General features: G+C 41.1%; 1 protein-coding gene across 1 annotated transcript in view; it reads right to left on the reverse strand.

Annotated features, from left to right (window-relative positions):
• The window catches only part of rftn1b (raftlin, lipid raft linker 1b), a gene marked incomplete at its 3' end in the record, with an annotated part of 282,384 nt that extends 277,113 nt beyond the window's left edge, over window positions 1-5,271 (reverse strand). The window contains exons 1-2 of the mRNA XM_079503732.1: window positions 5,182-5,271; window positions 3,821-3,969 (exon numbers count right to left, since the gene is read on the reverse strand). The remainder of the gene's footprint in view (window positions 1-3,820; window positions 3,970-5,181) is intronic.
• Between the last annotated feature and the right edge of the window lie 11,663 nt (window positions 5,272-16,934).

A 16,934-nucleotide genomic window follows, 5' to 3' on the forward strand; every position in this document is an offset into this window, starting at 1 on the left:
AAGCAATGTCCTACAGTAATAGCATCTACTTACTATTACAAGCCAGCATGTCTTTGTCATGCTACGTAATATCTATAGTGTTTCAGTGATGTCATGTCACATGTTTCAATATACCTTATTAAACAAATTACTCTATGCTCAACTGGACTCGTGCAGTGTGTAAATTGGTTACATTTCATTGTAAACAGGTGTCTAATTATAGAATAATGGCGTTTTGGGGCTTCATACTGTAGATTAATCCACTGAAGCAGTTTGTTTGTTAAAACATCTTGTTTGATTTGTTGAGAGAGATGCCTCATGAACAGGAATCAAGTGGTTCACAGATTTCAAGCTTGTGAGCATAGATACTGAGCCATATGACTTGGCGCTTGAATGGCCACAGCTTTAGACAGTCTTGTGCACTTAATTGATGCCAAGGCTTTGACATTTTAATCTGTGTTTTGTTAGGTGGTAGACTCCCTTCTGGGTAACAAGCTTACCCAGAAGGGTAAGTATTGAAGGCTAACCAGAAAAACAATGAAGGGCATCTAGAGTTGACCTCCTGTGGGTTATGAGTGTTCTCCATGGGTATTCATCCTTAACAACCTTTTGTCGTTTCACAATTCCGTTTTCTCAAATAATGCCTGCTGAACCTTTTCTTCATCAGCACAATTACATTTAATAAAGTTCCATCTAAAACCCACTATGCTTAATTTCTGAATCTGACACCAACAGAGATCCAAAGAGGATGCCATTACATTATTTTGGTCTAATTATTTTTGTATGCCAAGCTATAATTTTCATAGGGAGGAGAAGAGAGTCAGATGTAAATATGAGGCCTCCTGGTTGATTTAGTGGTGTTATTGGCTTTGCAAATGTTTGAATAACTCCTCAAACAGCTCCTACTCTCCATGGGTTTCAGAGTCTCATCACAGCCTTGGAGCAAAGTGATCGTTTGGTTAAATGAGGAGCCTCTATCTCCGCATGTTTGTGGGAGCTGTAATGACACTGTACTCTCAGCAGGGCTGTGGTACACATAGTCTGACGATGGGGAAGACTGCTGCGTTTCCAGCATGCCCTGGCCCTGACACATTCCTCAACTCCTATGGACCTATTACTCTGCCGAATGCCTATGCTCAAGCAGTAACAATGGTTTTTCCCCACAGACCGATTACTCTGCAGAGTGTGAATGTAAAAAAAAAAAAAACAATAAACAGCAATAATATGGATTCCAGAGACTGCAAGAAAACTTGCCTGAGTCTTTTTGTATGTACTGTATATGAACCACGGAATGGGGAATATAATAGAAGCTGGGGAGCTATGGGTTCATACTGTATGTACTATGAGATAATGGGTGCTTATTACATTCTCAGGAAAGATTTTAGGCAGAAAACTGATTGAGAGTACACAAATATATTACTTACCAAAAGGACTAATTATTTTATTTTATATTTTAGTTGAAATTATGACAGGCAGTTTCTGCTGTCAAAATATGACTCCCCAGTCAAAAAGCACATGTTTTAAATACACTAGTGCTTTCTGGCGTATGATTTGGGGCCCTAAAGATGAATACAAAATCAACTAGAAATGCACTCTGTCGAGGTGCCAACTTGAGCGCGCAAGTACTGCTACTAACTAATGTCTATTACAACTGCTGTTCTAAATCCTTAGACCCTTTATTGACCTTATACCAACCTTGAAACGTACCTTAGTTACGTCACCATCAACAGCCAATAAGGGACCACAATTCTTACCCTGACATACATACATACATACATACATACATACATACATACATACATACATACATACATACATACATACATACATACATACATACATACATACATACATACATACATACATACATACATACATACATACATACATACATACATACATACATACATACATACATACATACATACATACATACATACATACATACATACATACATACATACATACATACATACATACATACATACATACATACATACATACATACATACATACATACATACATACATACATACATACATACATACATACATACATACATACATACATACATACATACATACATACATACATACATACATACATACATACATACATACATACATACATACATACATACCCAACCGATCACCAAACGTACCTTAGTTACGTCATCAAGAATGGTGGTCCTTTATTGGGCGGTGGACAACACAGGCATTAAAGCCAAACAAAAGACTGAAAATGTTTTTTTGCAAATCAGCACTGATCTTATCAAATGACCCTTTGAAAATTTCAGGACTGAAATCCGTCCCCAGGACTGAGAACTTTAAGCCCTGACAACACCGACATACATACCCAGCCGATTCATTCATTCATTCTCATTCAATGGGATGGGCAAAAATACATGTTTTCAAAGTTTACTAGTAAATGGGCTCATCGGTCCCAAGGAAGCCTTGCATCAAATATGGCATGGTGTGAGAGCTCAATGGATTCTATTCACATTTTCGTTGTAAATGGTAAATGGTGCATTTATATAGCGCCTTTATCCAAGGCGCTTTACATAGATTGTGCATTACATTCACCCATTCACACACACATTCATACACCGATTGCGGCGGAAGCCATGCAAGGTACCAACCAGCACATCAGGAGCAATTTGGGGTTCAGTGTCTTGCCCAAGGACACTTCGACATGTAGACAGGAGGAGCCGGGATTCGAACCGCCGACCCATGGATCATTGGACGACCTGCTCTACCTCTTGAGCCAGCAGGATACGCAACCTTGTGGGATATACAATAATGTACGCGTGTGTGGCCACTACATTTGCAGGGAGCATTTGCATAAAGTAGACCTTAACCTCAACTTTATGCAAAATTATCTGTCCAGCACTGCTTAGCAGTCAGCATCTATGGTTTGGGTTAAGTCCCAGCGACATACTAGTCCTGTCATGTCCATGTACTTGTACATCATGCCCAGGGGATGCACTTGTACATCAAGCCGCCCTGCACTACTGAAACAGAAACAGGCTCCTGACCCTTTAGTATGGGCCACATGGCTCGGGAACCATTTGTTCCCAAGGCTACTTATTTACCTTAATTAGGTGGAATAATTTAACGATCATTATCAGGCTGCCATGTTTTTTTTTTTTTTTTTTTACCGCTCAACTAGCAGTTTGTCTAAAGTAGTATTTCTCTCTCAATTCAATTTCAATTCAATTTAAGAGGGCTTTAATGCCATAGTAAATACGTGTACATTGCTAAATCAAAAATCAACACTGAGAAATATGTACAATAAAGATCACACCCGTGTGAAGTGAGGGGCGCTAATATATTAAAGTCTAACTCATGTTGATTAGGTGATGTAATGGTGATGTAAAACAAACGGTGCCAACACAAACATTAAACACCATTAACAATAAAGAGATAATAAGGCGTAATGAGTTACATTATGACGTATATTTTCCCTTCATTGTCAATGGCGTTTACAAAACAAACTTTGAACTAAAGACAAACATTAAACCTGTGTATAGGAGGGGCAAGTGCCCCTCGAAAACATACTGATACTGTACGTGGAGTGGACCTGTATCTGTATAGATAGCTGATAGATAGAAGCACTTCCATACAAACTACTCCAGTCCAGAGGGACTGTAGGTCTGCAGTACAGTACAGAGTCTGGAATCATGTACACGCACATGCACACACATACACAGTCACACACCCATGGACACGGGCAAAAACATAACATCTCGCCCTGCGTTCGGCTGGCAAAGATAACAATAATGTCAATAGTTAGCTTTTTTTCAACAATCCTGGTGAGAAAGGGAGGTATTGACGTACTGTACCTTATTTATGCGTCCATGGGATGATCTTTTTCATTTGCATCATCTTTTGCATCATCTTCAGAGAAACCAAACGGCTTTCTGGTCACATGGACTCTCTGACCTACTCCCATACACACTCTGGTGGTGATGCTAGGAGACCAATATGGAGACTGAAAAGGAAAAAAATAAGAAATGTTTGTTAGTAATCTGTGTATTCAGGTCAGGATATAGCCAAAAGTTGGATGGTGCCCAAGTTATTTCTGAGACACACAGACAGACATACTGTAGGCCAGTGCTACTCAACCTGTGGCGCGGCACCTGCTTAATGTATCTGCGGCCCATCATGGTCATACCAATAAAAATATAGCCTAGTTATTTTCATTGTTTTGAACAAGATTGTACTAGGTAGTATTGTTTGTTCCAAGAGAAAGTGATTATTAACCACTTACTATTCACCTGTGATAACATTAATTATATGTTCTCTTCACATTTTGTGGATGAAGACTAATTAATCTAATTAATTAATCATCATTAATCACATTGTTTTTGTTCATTGAGGTTTGGCCTTATAGATGGAAATGTGGCTTTTTACTGTGTGTTTCCTTAATTTTTAGACTAGTCGTGTAGTCTGATACAAAATAAATTTGTAATCGTTTCAAAATAATACTGACATTTTAAGCTTTTGCTGAGTGGCCCCTGAGCCAAGTGGAGTAGCCTTGCTGTAGGCGCCTCCAAGTCCAACTCTAATATGATACACCCCCCCCCCCCAATTGCATAGTCTATTTGTTGTCCTGTACGATATGGAGCTGTCAATACGTATTAGCCTATTTGCATTAATTGTGCATATACATGCAGTACTTGAGTACTAGCAGTAGCTTAAGTGTTTTGGTTTTAAAATGAAACGGCGCCTACCTGCTGAGAGAGATTCACCGCAAGTTCTGCAACCGAAATGGACTGGACTGGGGCTGGATGGATGCAATGCTTCATGACATGACGTGGTGCGTTATTTTGGCTATAGTTGATTGAGACAAAATAAACATTAGTAGGCCAGGCCTACTTATGTAAATGTAGGTCAAATGAAATGAAATGATTACTATATTTACCCAGGGTATCTGGGCTAAGCTCAAGAACTTGTTTCCAGCCAGGCCCTGCTCATAGAACATTTCATCGTAGTGGTTCAATGCCTTGTTCAAGGCCACTTCACTTCAGCGGTGGTAATTTTAACGTGTCGGATCGCTGATTCGAACTGGCGACCTTCCGGTATCAAGACCGCTCCGCAATCCGTTCGGCCACCGCTGCCACCAGTACTTCTAGTATGATGTATTATTTTTGCTACTGTAGGCCTACAGTGTGGGCAAGTGAATCTGCAGCAGTAGACCTACCAATTGAGTGTGATGTTTTATTGTTGTTGACTGTTGTCGTCACGTTGTGTAGAAAACTGTGAACTAGCCTGAGCCTCGGTACCCTGCAGCTTTTATTTTCGTTAGCGTACGGTAGGGCTCAAAAATGAAGTGTGGACCCAAAACAAAAAGTCTGCCAGTAATAGGCCTACTACTAACGTTACGTAATGACATGGGCTTATACATGAAGGCTGGGTAAAGACAGAACAGCAACGTACAGTACTCGTGGAGACGGAGTCCAATGCTGAAGTAGCCGCTGATGATGAGTGGAGACAGGTGTGTATTGAGGTGCAGAGCCAGAGTTGCGATGTTGAGGGGGCAGAAACCGAGCGCTCGAGCGCTGTTCATGCAGCAAGCTGAACTGAGACAAGCTGGAGTTGGAAATACATTGTTTTCAACGAGGGCGGCGCAAATAAGAGCTATTTTAAGCATACATGTGTGCAACATGACAACTGTTTTAAAGTATTGTACAGTAACAACTAAAGTCTCTTTAATGTTTATGTTGTACACTATTACTACAAAACAATCTAAAATAAAGGGATTTAAGATCATTAAAACTGGGCTGTTGGTCCAGGACTAGTCCCAGTTGGTTGTCCCCATGCTCAATAGAAGTCTATGTAGAAGAGCCGCCATTGGACTGGCCCCATGAAGTGAACGCAGTTTGCGTAACTCTGTCTATATCTAAGGCTCTGGGATAAGGAAGCTAGGATAAGACTTCCGGTGGCCGAGCTCTTCAGAATAAAAGTACCCGCTAAAGTAAACAAAAAACGATTAATTTGCACATTAAAACAATAAATTAAGTATTTAAACGAAAATATATAGCAAATATTATGTTTCTGTGTATTTCTATTAACATGTATAACAGTTTATAACATTAACAAATTATCTAAATGGATAAAGTGCATAGCCCTTACAAACAGGACGTTGGACAAAAACGGCTCTTCGTGCCAGCTGATGTGTCATGTGCACGCGTTCGGGGAGACCTCTACACCGCCGCACTCTCCACTAATAGGGAGAGGTGTAAAATTAAGAGTGCCGGGCCTTCTACTGGGATCAGGTCAAAAAAGTGCTGTTTCCAGACCAAAGTGGACGCTGGACAAAAAAGTCTCATCGGGGCAGCTGTTGTGACATACGCACGCGTTCGGGGAGACCTCCTCTACCACACCCCACTCTCCGCTAAGCAGGAGAGGTGTAAAATTCAGAGTGGCAGGTCTTCTACTGGTGTCAGAGGTAAAAAAAAGTGACGTTTCCAGACCAGAGTGCACACGTGCGGGGAGACATCCTCAACAAAACCACACTTTCCGCTAAGCGGGAGAGGTGTAAATAAAAATTGGCGCGGCCTCTAGTAAGGTCACAGGTAAGAAATGTGCCATTTCCAGACCAGAGTGGCCGCTGGACATAAACTGCTCTTCGTATCAACAGGTCTGAGTCATATGCACGCGTTCGGGGGGACCCCCTCTACAACACTAAGCTAAACGGGAGAGGTGTAAAAAAGTATTTTGTCCAGCGTCCACTCTAGTCTGGGGGCCCGATAACTTTTTATTTTACACCTCTCCCGCTTAGCGGAAAGTGTGGTGTTGTAGAGGAGGTCTCCCCGCACGCATGCATATGTCACACCAGTTGATACGAAGAGCCGTTTTTGGTCCAGCGTCCACTCTAGTCTGGAAATGGCACATTTTTAACCTGTGACCTTACTAGAGGCCGTGCCAATTTTTATTTTACACCTCTCCCGCTTAGCGGAAAGTGTGGTGTTGTTGAGGAGGTCTCCCAGAACGTGTGCATATGTCACACCATTTTTTGTCCAGCGTCCAGTGTCCAGCGTCCAGTGTCCACTGTAGTCTGGAAATGGGACATTTTTGACCTGAGCCCACTGGGGGCCCGGTAACATTTTGAGTGGTGTAAACCACTCCTACAACTGGCTTTGTTAGTCTGTCTGTGCAGAAAAAATTAGCATGGTTGCTACGGTCACTCAGTTCACACGGGTGTGATTTTTATTTTACACCTCTCCCGCTTAGCGGAAAGTGTGGTCTCCCCTTTTATGTTACTTTTCAGCTTTACAATTCAATTTTTTTTTTAAATATTAAGGATTTCAATTCAAATATAGCAAAAATAGCTGATCTACAAGCTCAAAATACACCACACTGCGTTTTGAGCTTGTAGATTGGTTATTTTTGCTCCTACCTGTATGCGGTGTGGCCGTCTGGAGTGATTGTGGAAATATAGTGGCCCTCTCCATCGTCAAAGCTGCCCACCCCTGTATTAGACTATGAATCAGAATAAGTGCTCGTTACTTAATAATGTCAATAATTCAAAACAATGGTGTCTATATGAAGTCTGTCTTCCATTCACTTTCAGTGCAGCAGTTCCTGGGTTTATCTCCTGATGACATGACCATGTCATGACCATGAGTCCATGACCATGACACCACCTTCTACAGTAAGTGGCTCCAGTTTTTGAAGGTTAGCCCCTCGGTTTAATGTTTGTTTTAAAAACGCCATTGACAATAAAGGGAATATTTACGTCATCTTGTCCCACAAACATTAAATCCCATTAACAACAAAGATAATGAAGTGTTTGTTTTGACACAGTTTGTTTTACATCATCATTACATCATCTAATCATAGCAACATTACATGAGTTAGACTTTAATTTATTAGCGCCCCTCACTTCACACGGGTGTGATTTTATGTTCACATACTGCATCAAGATCAGAATATTATAGGAATACCATCATAATAGCTGACATGGAATTCCAACACTTTTATGCGCAGACTGAGACAGTATAACGTGGAAAGAAATCTTATGGCACTTTTCCATCGATCCTTTGTGGAGAGTGCATTTACATTTTGTTTTGTTTCCTGGTATGGCTCATTATCATTGGTTAATAAGAACAAACTCCATAAAATCATCAACGTGTCCAGCAAAATGGCTGGGGTACGATTTGAGAGTATGACCTCAATGTATGAGACCCGGGTACGCGGGAAAGCTATTACTAGGGACAATACACACCCATTACACAGCGCGTATATCTATTCTACGTCCGAGCATAGACATGGTAACGCCCCGCCTGCCTCTGATTGGCGTACCGACACTGCCGGCTTTCCCCCCTATACGTACGATTTCATAGTAAATGTGACCTGCAGTCGCAATAACATATACATCTATAATTGTTACTTAAATGTATTGCTTATGCGTTATCCAGAACTGTAGCTACTGTACAAAGCGTGTACATCAAAAGGACCTGTAAGGGTTGGTTGAAAGTACGAAAACATTTTGTCAGTAGCATCACAATAGACTAGAAATCTACATCCCCTACTGTCACACATTTGGTATAAAACAAAAGTGCATTATTTGCAGTAGACAGACAATATCAACAAAACAAAAGTTGATTTCCATAGATCCATACAAACTGTTTGTTGGTTATTTATTCTTGACGCAAAATCACACACACACACACACACACACACACACACACACACACACACACACACACACACACACACACACACACACACACACAAAGTTTCTCAGTGTTCAATGGAGAGCAAATATCCATTTTCCAAATTCACAGAAAAAACAATGTGAAAAATGTCTGAATAAGAATGTTTGCTGACAAGACAGGCAGACAGAACAGAACAGAAGGCATTGACAACAACAGGGCATTGTTTTGTCGGCGGATCATACAAGACCGCATATAGAAGGCGTGTGTGCCTCAGTGTAAGTACATTGTTAAGTCACCAGCAAAAGGATATCATTTGTTTCACAGTTAAGCAGGAGAGAGAAAGCAGAGAGAGGTTCTCTGGGGGGATCAGGAGTCAGACAGCTTTGTCTGCATGGAGCTGATGTGACGCCCCACTGTGAAATCATCGGCAACTGGGCGTATTCTACAGGCCACCTGGGAGGTAGTTTTGTCAGGCATCTAGCCAGGCAAGGCCTTGGGGAACTTGGAAAGGGCTGGGCCCAGAGAGAACACGTCGCGACCTGACCAACCCTGTCCTCCATTCAGGAGGAGATTGATGGAATAGATGGAGACGAGAGGCTGCTACTCAATTACGAAATCTAAAATCAGGAGGAAATACTGGTGAGAATATGCAGGGGATTGCTGTGAATCACCTTCAGACTAGCGTGTCCCACATTATGTGAATATGTAATTTCTCCTTAAGCTAAAATCAATTCATTTAATTTAATTCAGGTCAATAAAATAAAGCCATTCAAATCTTAAAAAAGCTGTTCCCTATGTGTTTAGTGTCAGGTTAAGCCAAATTGAAGAGTAGAACCAAATTGTTTCCTTCTGTTGTGGTAACATCTCTATTTGTGGTCCCTGGGGACCAGTGCTTGTCAATGTGCTGTCTGTGGAAATGTGTCAAGTGATAACATTACTAAGGGTAATGGGTAGTGATTGACTAGACTCACATAAACTGCAGTTTACCATCCCTTTTCAAGTAGCATATCGTCAAATTAAAGGACAACTATCGGGCAGAAACCTCGTATCTCCATATTTCAATGTTTGTTTTTATGTTTTTATGCCCTACTCCTACTCCATCATACAAGAGTGTCGAACAAAAGTAGTGAAAATAGCAGATCTACAAGCTTGTGTCATGATGCAACTTGTTGCATTTCACTATTTTACATACATTTTCCTCACACCTACTGTACGATTATGTCCGAGTCAGAGTGGCGTGGCCGGGAATCTGCCTATATATGGGCGTATCGGGTTTGTTTATGGTTATGTCTGAGTCACCGGCCCGCACTCAGCCAATATTATTGGGGCTGCAGTGGTTCAGGGGTAGAGTGGCCGGTAAAGTGGCCGGATGACAACCGCCAGGTTCCCAGTTCGATCCCAGGCTCCCCCAAAGATAGTGTCAAAGTGTCCTTGAGCAAGACTCCCGATGTGCAAGCTGGTGTCTTGCATGGATTCCTCCGCCATTGCCCATCGGTGTATGAATGTGTGTGTGAATGTAATGCACAATCTATGTAAAGCGCTTTGGATAAAATCACTGCGCTATATGAATGCACCATTTAATATAGGATAAAGGATAGTAATACAAAATGACACTACAATACTGCATGTTATATGCAGTATATGTTATATACTGTCAAGACCAAACTTGGGTACAGGTACATCTGTGGCTGAAATAACTGACTTGGAAATGTGCAATGACATTAGTCTAACAAGTATTTAGTGTTTATTTTCTTTTATATTGTGCTTTGATTATCATTCCAACTTTGCTTGCAACAAGTATTACATTTGGAAAATAGAGAGTGCTAAAACCATTGCAATTCCAATATCATAAATATAATTATCCTAAAAGTTATCTCCAGCCTGTTGGAGATGACAGGGATAATATTGTCCATACCAACAACATGTGGCAGCACAAACAGCACAAAATACCTCAAACAGAAATAATAAGCATTGTAAAGCAGCCATAAAGTAGCAGGTGCAAAGACGCCCACTTTTTCCTCCCTCATTCCGGACGAGCCCCCATATCATACACAGATGTTTCCCATCAAAAGCACGCTCGAAACCTTTCCAACCCAGAGAATGCAAACCAAGATAAGGACCTATTCAAACAGAGGGACTGCAAGCTGCACCTTGCTGTCTCGCATGTTGTTCTTGTTACGCTATGCCTACACACCTTAAGACGGGAAACTCTCTTCTTTTCCTGTGCGCGAGGTCACATATGCTTTAGTGACACGAGCAAAGCGGTGCGTAGTACATCTGTGACAGGCATTTGTAAATTGACAAGAAAAACGGATAATGCCAAAGCAGCGTTTGGGTGCAGCGGGGAAAAAACGAATGATTGAATAACAGTAATTAAAGCGGTTATTCGTTTGGCGAGCACCTGCGTGAGGGATGATATTGCTCCTTAATTCAGCTCAGTTTAACTTTTCTCAGCCGGTGGTTCCAGCATCGCCTCATTAATCGCTGATTGGCATCGAGCTGTTCGTAGGCACACACTGTTTACTCTGTCATTGCCTCCTTTCTCAGGGCTGCATGTGGTGAGGGCCCTTTTCAGAATGCTGCATTAAGGCCCATTGTGCTCAATGTGGCCACATCACGCTTTTTTCTATAGCATGTACTTTCAAGGAGCACACAAAGCTCCTCACCTTCATGCACTTGAGTACACCACTGCATATGATCGATTAAAGTATGTTAAACCTGGTATGGTACACCTTTTGAAGGCCACAAACAACTTCCAACAAAGTGATTGCAGAGTATATTTGAAGTGTTGAAGTTTATTTCTGTGTGTTTTTGCTTAAATTAATTCAAATTCCCTATAAAGCAGATATACCTATGGAACACATAAAGTTACCTGACATCCTCAAGCGCATGTTTCTTGGGGCCGTGCAGGGGCGAACCTCCCACTCCTGTTCCCTCCAAGGACGCCTGTCACTCATTTTGAAGTGGGGTCAAATCCTGGAGGGCACTCACTGTAAGGCATGGTAGAGACAAACAGTCTAATGTATGCTGATTGGGGGTGGGAGTGAGCCAGCCATACATTCTCCATTATATCACAACACAATTAAATGAACTAGTCAGAAGAAACCTTATAATTATGGATAGCTTAAAGGGTAAGACCACTTTTTTAGAGGTTTGGGTTGTTTTCTTACCTTATTATGGTCAAACTAGTCCAGTCCAGGAGTTATTTCGCTCCATAGTGCAGTTTTACAGAAAATAGCGTTATAAAAATACCAGCCCATTGACTTACATTGTACACTGAAACAGCTCTCAAAATCACTCTTTTAGTTCGTAAACAAACACAAACAAAGTTGTTTCAGACAATATAGAGCAACACCAAACCTCATGTGGTTTTTTTTTTTCATAAAAATGTTAACTTCCTGTTGATTTTACTATATGAAGATCTGGATCCGGATCCATGGATCCAGTCCGGGTTTTCTTCTGAATAAAAATGGACAAATCAACAGGAAGTTAACATTTTTATGAAAAAAAAAAACCACATGAGGTTTGGTGTTGCTCTATATTGTCTGAAACAACTTTGTTTGTGTTTGTTTACGAACTAAAAGAGTGATTTTGAGAGCTGTTTCAGTGTACAATGTAAGTCAATGGGCTGGTATTTTTATAACGCTATTTTCTGTAAAACTGCACTATGGAGCGAAATAACTCCTGGACTGGACTAGTTTGACCATAATAAGGTAAGAAAACAACCCAAACCTCTAAAAAAGTGGTCTTACCCTTTAAGTGAATAGAAAATAATAATTGGCTCTGGCTGATAATGTGCTCAGATAATTTGTTTATCATTTTTATCACTGATGATGAATCTAAATTATAGATAGCATTTTGTTGTTTCTTTAAGACTCATTTTATTTTTGAATGCTATAATGCTAGATTTACCAGAAACACTTGGACACATAATGGGATCATTAAAATCTTTGATCTGCATGTAACCAGACCCACCATGTCGTCGCTGTCAGGCAGAAACCCAGTATCTCCATATTTCTTAATTCATAAATGATATGTTTTTTACTTTGTTATCTTTTATTCTTTGAACATTTAACCTGACAAATAGTGACACCAGGTTGAAAGTGGTTAAGTCTGCCTGTGTTTCATGAATACTTCAATACTTCAATCAATGAAAAGTATTAACAAATGCTTATGGTTAAATAATATTGGATCTACTGGAACGCTGGACATTGTTTTAATTTCCTGAAAAGTTACGGTTTGGGTTTTGGACAATGTTTCTGCCCCGACAGTGACGAAATACACATCATCAGTATGTACCCCATACTTCCATCAGCATGATTTTCTTTTGGAGATTTTGTGAAAGGCAGTAAAGAGTAAAGAGGGAGATTCAGGGAGGGAGAGAAAATAGGGAGAACAAGATGGAGTGAATGAGCAGCTGTGGCTATATTTCCAATATTTACTCTCCTCCGTTGAGTGCAGTTGCTCAGCCCTTTGAGGAGCAATCAAACACCCAGAGATTGCTGGAAGATTCTCCCTTTAAGCCACAAGGTTTTATTTGGGAGAGAATACCTTCTGTTCATAGGATTTGCAGCCATTTCATTTGATTCCGTCTGTTTTAAGGTAAAAGAAAGAGAGCAAGAGAAAGAGTGAGAGAAGGGGGGGGTTAAAAAATGGCTATTGAACAGAGCATGTTTGTGCATCATATTGTGCTTGATGTAATGTAGGTCAGTGTTCTGCGCAGCACCAGATAAGACACAGAGAACAAGTGTTCTGTGTACTTACAAGCAAATATCTGTCAAAATAGCAATTGACAGATCTACACGAGCTTTTTCTCTCTCTCTCTAGCTCTCTCACCCTCTTTTTTTCTTCTTTTTTTGGCCAGGGAAGTGCTTCCTTCGTCATTAGCATTTTGAAAAAAGGGCCAGAGATTTGGGCCTATCTGCCTCCACTCGCAGCCGCAAAGCCAGCCTTGCCCAGGTTGTTATCTGTGCAGTACAGAGGTGCAGCTGTTTAGCAAATGGATTTGCAGATTTTTAAAGAGAGATGAGGAAAAAAGAGGGGGAAGAATCAGGTATTCACAAACTGGCATTCTGTGAGTGCGTGCATGCCTGCGTGAGTGCGTGCACGCCTGTGTGCGTGCGTGCGTGGTGCGTGTGAGCACGTGTATACAATTCTGTATGCTCTCTCTGTGTGTGTGTGTGTGTGTGTGTGTGTGCGTGCGTGCGTGCGTGCGTGCGTGCGTGCGTGCGTGTGCGTGCGTATGTGCGTTCACGGCTTCAAGCGTGCACGTCTGTTTCCTTATAAATCTTTACCTTCTATTTAAGAATGCCACCATATTTTTGGAAATGGCATTAGAAACAAAAAAGCATGTAAAATGCTTATTCTTTCTTTCTGCACGTTCCTTTATTCCCTTTCCAGTGTCCCCAGGGGTCTTTTCCTCTTATTCCTGAGCGGACGCCATTGCCTTTTGCAGTTGCCTAAATGGACCGAGGGAGAGCGGGAGAGGACTGTGGGGGGAACCAATGGGGCGATTTAGGTGGGGTGTGGATGCTGCTGCCTTTGCCGCAGCTGCTGGCAAGTGTGTCTCTTTTGTCTAATGCAATCCCGGCATGGTTGACACACACACACAGCACACACTCACAAACACGCGTAGAGGAATTCTGGCCTCAGTCAAGAGCCCCCACGGGAGAAGGAACAGAGCCCCGAGCCATTGGAGACACAGAGGGTGGTTGGCTTTTCTAAGTGGGGACGTGCATGTATGCAAAGACACATGCACACAGCGCACACGCGCACACAGACTGCCTTTCTCTCTCTCTCTCTCTCTCTCTCTCTCTCTCTCTCTCTCTCTCTCCCTTAGACGCACGCACACACAGGCACGCACACAAAAACACACACACACAAGCATTGACCCATACAAACTGACGTATAGACCTGCACACACAATGGCACTGGGGGGTGCACACAGATGCAAACACAAGCAGCACTCTGTCTCCTCACACCTTGGAGCTGCAGCCTCTGTGTTTACCAGGAGGGGTCGTGTGACAGAACGGTGAAAGCAGAGATGCTCATCATGCAGAGTAAAGGAGAGGAAACATGACTCCCCCGCAGAGTCACTGACAGTGACAGGAACACCACACCTGGGTCACATATTATTTAGCAAATCATTCATTTTTTTCCCCCTGTCATTTGACTTGTTAAATGTTTACGTTTAATATACCATTTGAAACACAAAACAGCATGCTATGCTGGGGAGTTAGTTGCTTACCAATATATTATATTGATAAGCAATTATATTGTGATTCAAATGGTTTGTGGACTACTGGACATCATACTGTGGAAAATGGCCTTCAGAGATATACCTCGATTTTATATTTGCACATACATACAGTGTATACACTATACAGCTGTGTGTAATAACCATACTTTATACTTTGAATATTTTAATATAGCAGAGATGGTAGATCTGCTATTTGGTATAATAATAATAATAATAATAATAATAATAATAATAATAATAATAATAATAATAATAATAATAATAATAATAATTAATAGTAGTAGCATTAGTAATAAAATAATCATAATAATAATAATGTTTGAAAATACTCACCCTGATGATTTGTCCTAGAATAGTGACACCCAAACGAATAAGCCATAGGGTATTACGGTAGGCCCTGGCCTATAGTTTATACTTACACATGAGCTTACTTCAGTTGAGGTTGTCAAGTTTTTGAAGTATTAGATAAGATATTCCAAAAGTTTCAACAACAGATGCAGTACTTTGCATTTGTTATCATGAATGGTCTATTGTGCTGATAACTGTTGAATACTTTGAATTCAGCTTAAGGGACAGTAGGTGTTCTAGGTAATGACTGAACTCGCTTAACAAAGAAATCTATTCAAATAGAAGAGAAGAGGTGTGCAGGTGTCTTTTAATTTTATTCATCTTTTTCTTTGCTGAGCCATTAGTGCTTTTTGTCTTTACCCAGCCACTGAGTGGGCGGCTAAACTAACAATTAAACTATTGTTAAGACAATTGAGAACTGATAAAGCTGTATTTAGGGAACATAATATAAAATATATCCTGACTATAATTACTATTAAACTGTTTAACCCTGAAATGTGCTCCACAGGGACCTGATGAAAAAAACAAAACAAAAAAACATGGAAATATTATTAAACGTCAAAATAAAGTTAGAGATGTGGCACTTTTTTAATAAAAAAAAATACAATCAATTATGAATTGTGAGTTTTCACTTGATAGTGTTTTGGCATAACCCCTCACCTTGTGATCTATTTATTTATTTATTTATTTTCTTGCAGCATATTAGTAGCAGTGAACAAATTGGAAAATGTACAGTTCTCATGTTTTCAACAATTGGGTGCAGAGAATTCTAATTCTTTTTTTTTTCTTCTTTTTTTCCTTTTTTGGCCTTCACTGGTGGGTGTAACAGATGCTGCCTGTCCGCATGTTCCTCCCCTCTGCCAGAAATATCAGTCCGGGAATTAGGAGGGGCTATCTATTATTTAATGTAACAAGTGACAGTTCATATGCTGCAGCAATGAGGCGCCACAGCAGAAGTGCATCTCGGTGTTTGGGATCCAGGCTAGCCTGAAGCCATCGCCTCTTCCCTTAAAGTGGAGTAGGAGGGAGGGAGGGAGAAAGGGGAAATAATTCACAGCGAACACCAACACATGAATCCCCTTGTGCTACTCTTTTCCTGGCTTCTGCCACGGATGGGGGTAAAAAGAAGCTTCAGTGTGGCATAATGACTTTGCAGGGAAACAATAAGAAATAAATACCTTGGTGCTCCTCTATTAGTCAACACTTAAAACTCATTCTTTTCTCCTCCCTCTCTCTACTCTTGCTCTCTCTCGCTCTTAATGAGCCTCTCGTTTGAGGGAGAGCTTGCGTGGTAACTAGGGCCACCTCTCTGCTGTGCGGCATTCGCATGGAGTGAGAGCATTCCCCATAATCACACCGAGAGCCTTGAGATGGAGGGAGCCTGGATGAGCTACTTTGCCGTATGTGGAGTGTTTAACATGGCACCCGACACCGCTCTTCCTCCTGCCTTTCACAAGACAAACACTCGCCACCATTAATTTCATTTGCTTATCACAATCACTCCACCCCCCCCCCCCCCCCCCCCTACACCCCCTTCCAAAAACCTTCAATTTGGATGTTTCTTGCTTCCCGTTTAAGGCGTCAGTGCAAATTATTGTAACCCGCTGCTAAGAATTAGTAGGTAAGGAAGCTAAATGAAGATGAAGAATTGGAAAATGTTTCCAGTTGGAAGAATGTTGATTACTC

This window comes from Electrona antarctica (genome assembly GCF_951216825.1).
Source record: "Electrona antarctica genome assembly, chromosome: 6".
In the NCBI taxonomy this organism is placed as follows: domain Eukaryota; kingdom Metazoa; phylum Chordata; class Actinopteri; order Myctophiformes; family Myctophidae; genus Electrona; species Electrona antarctica.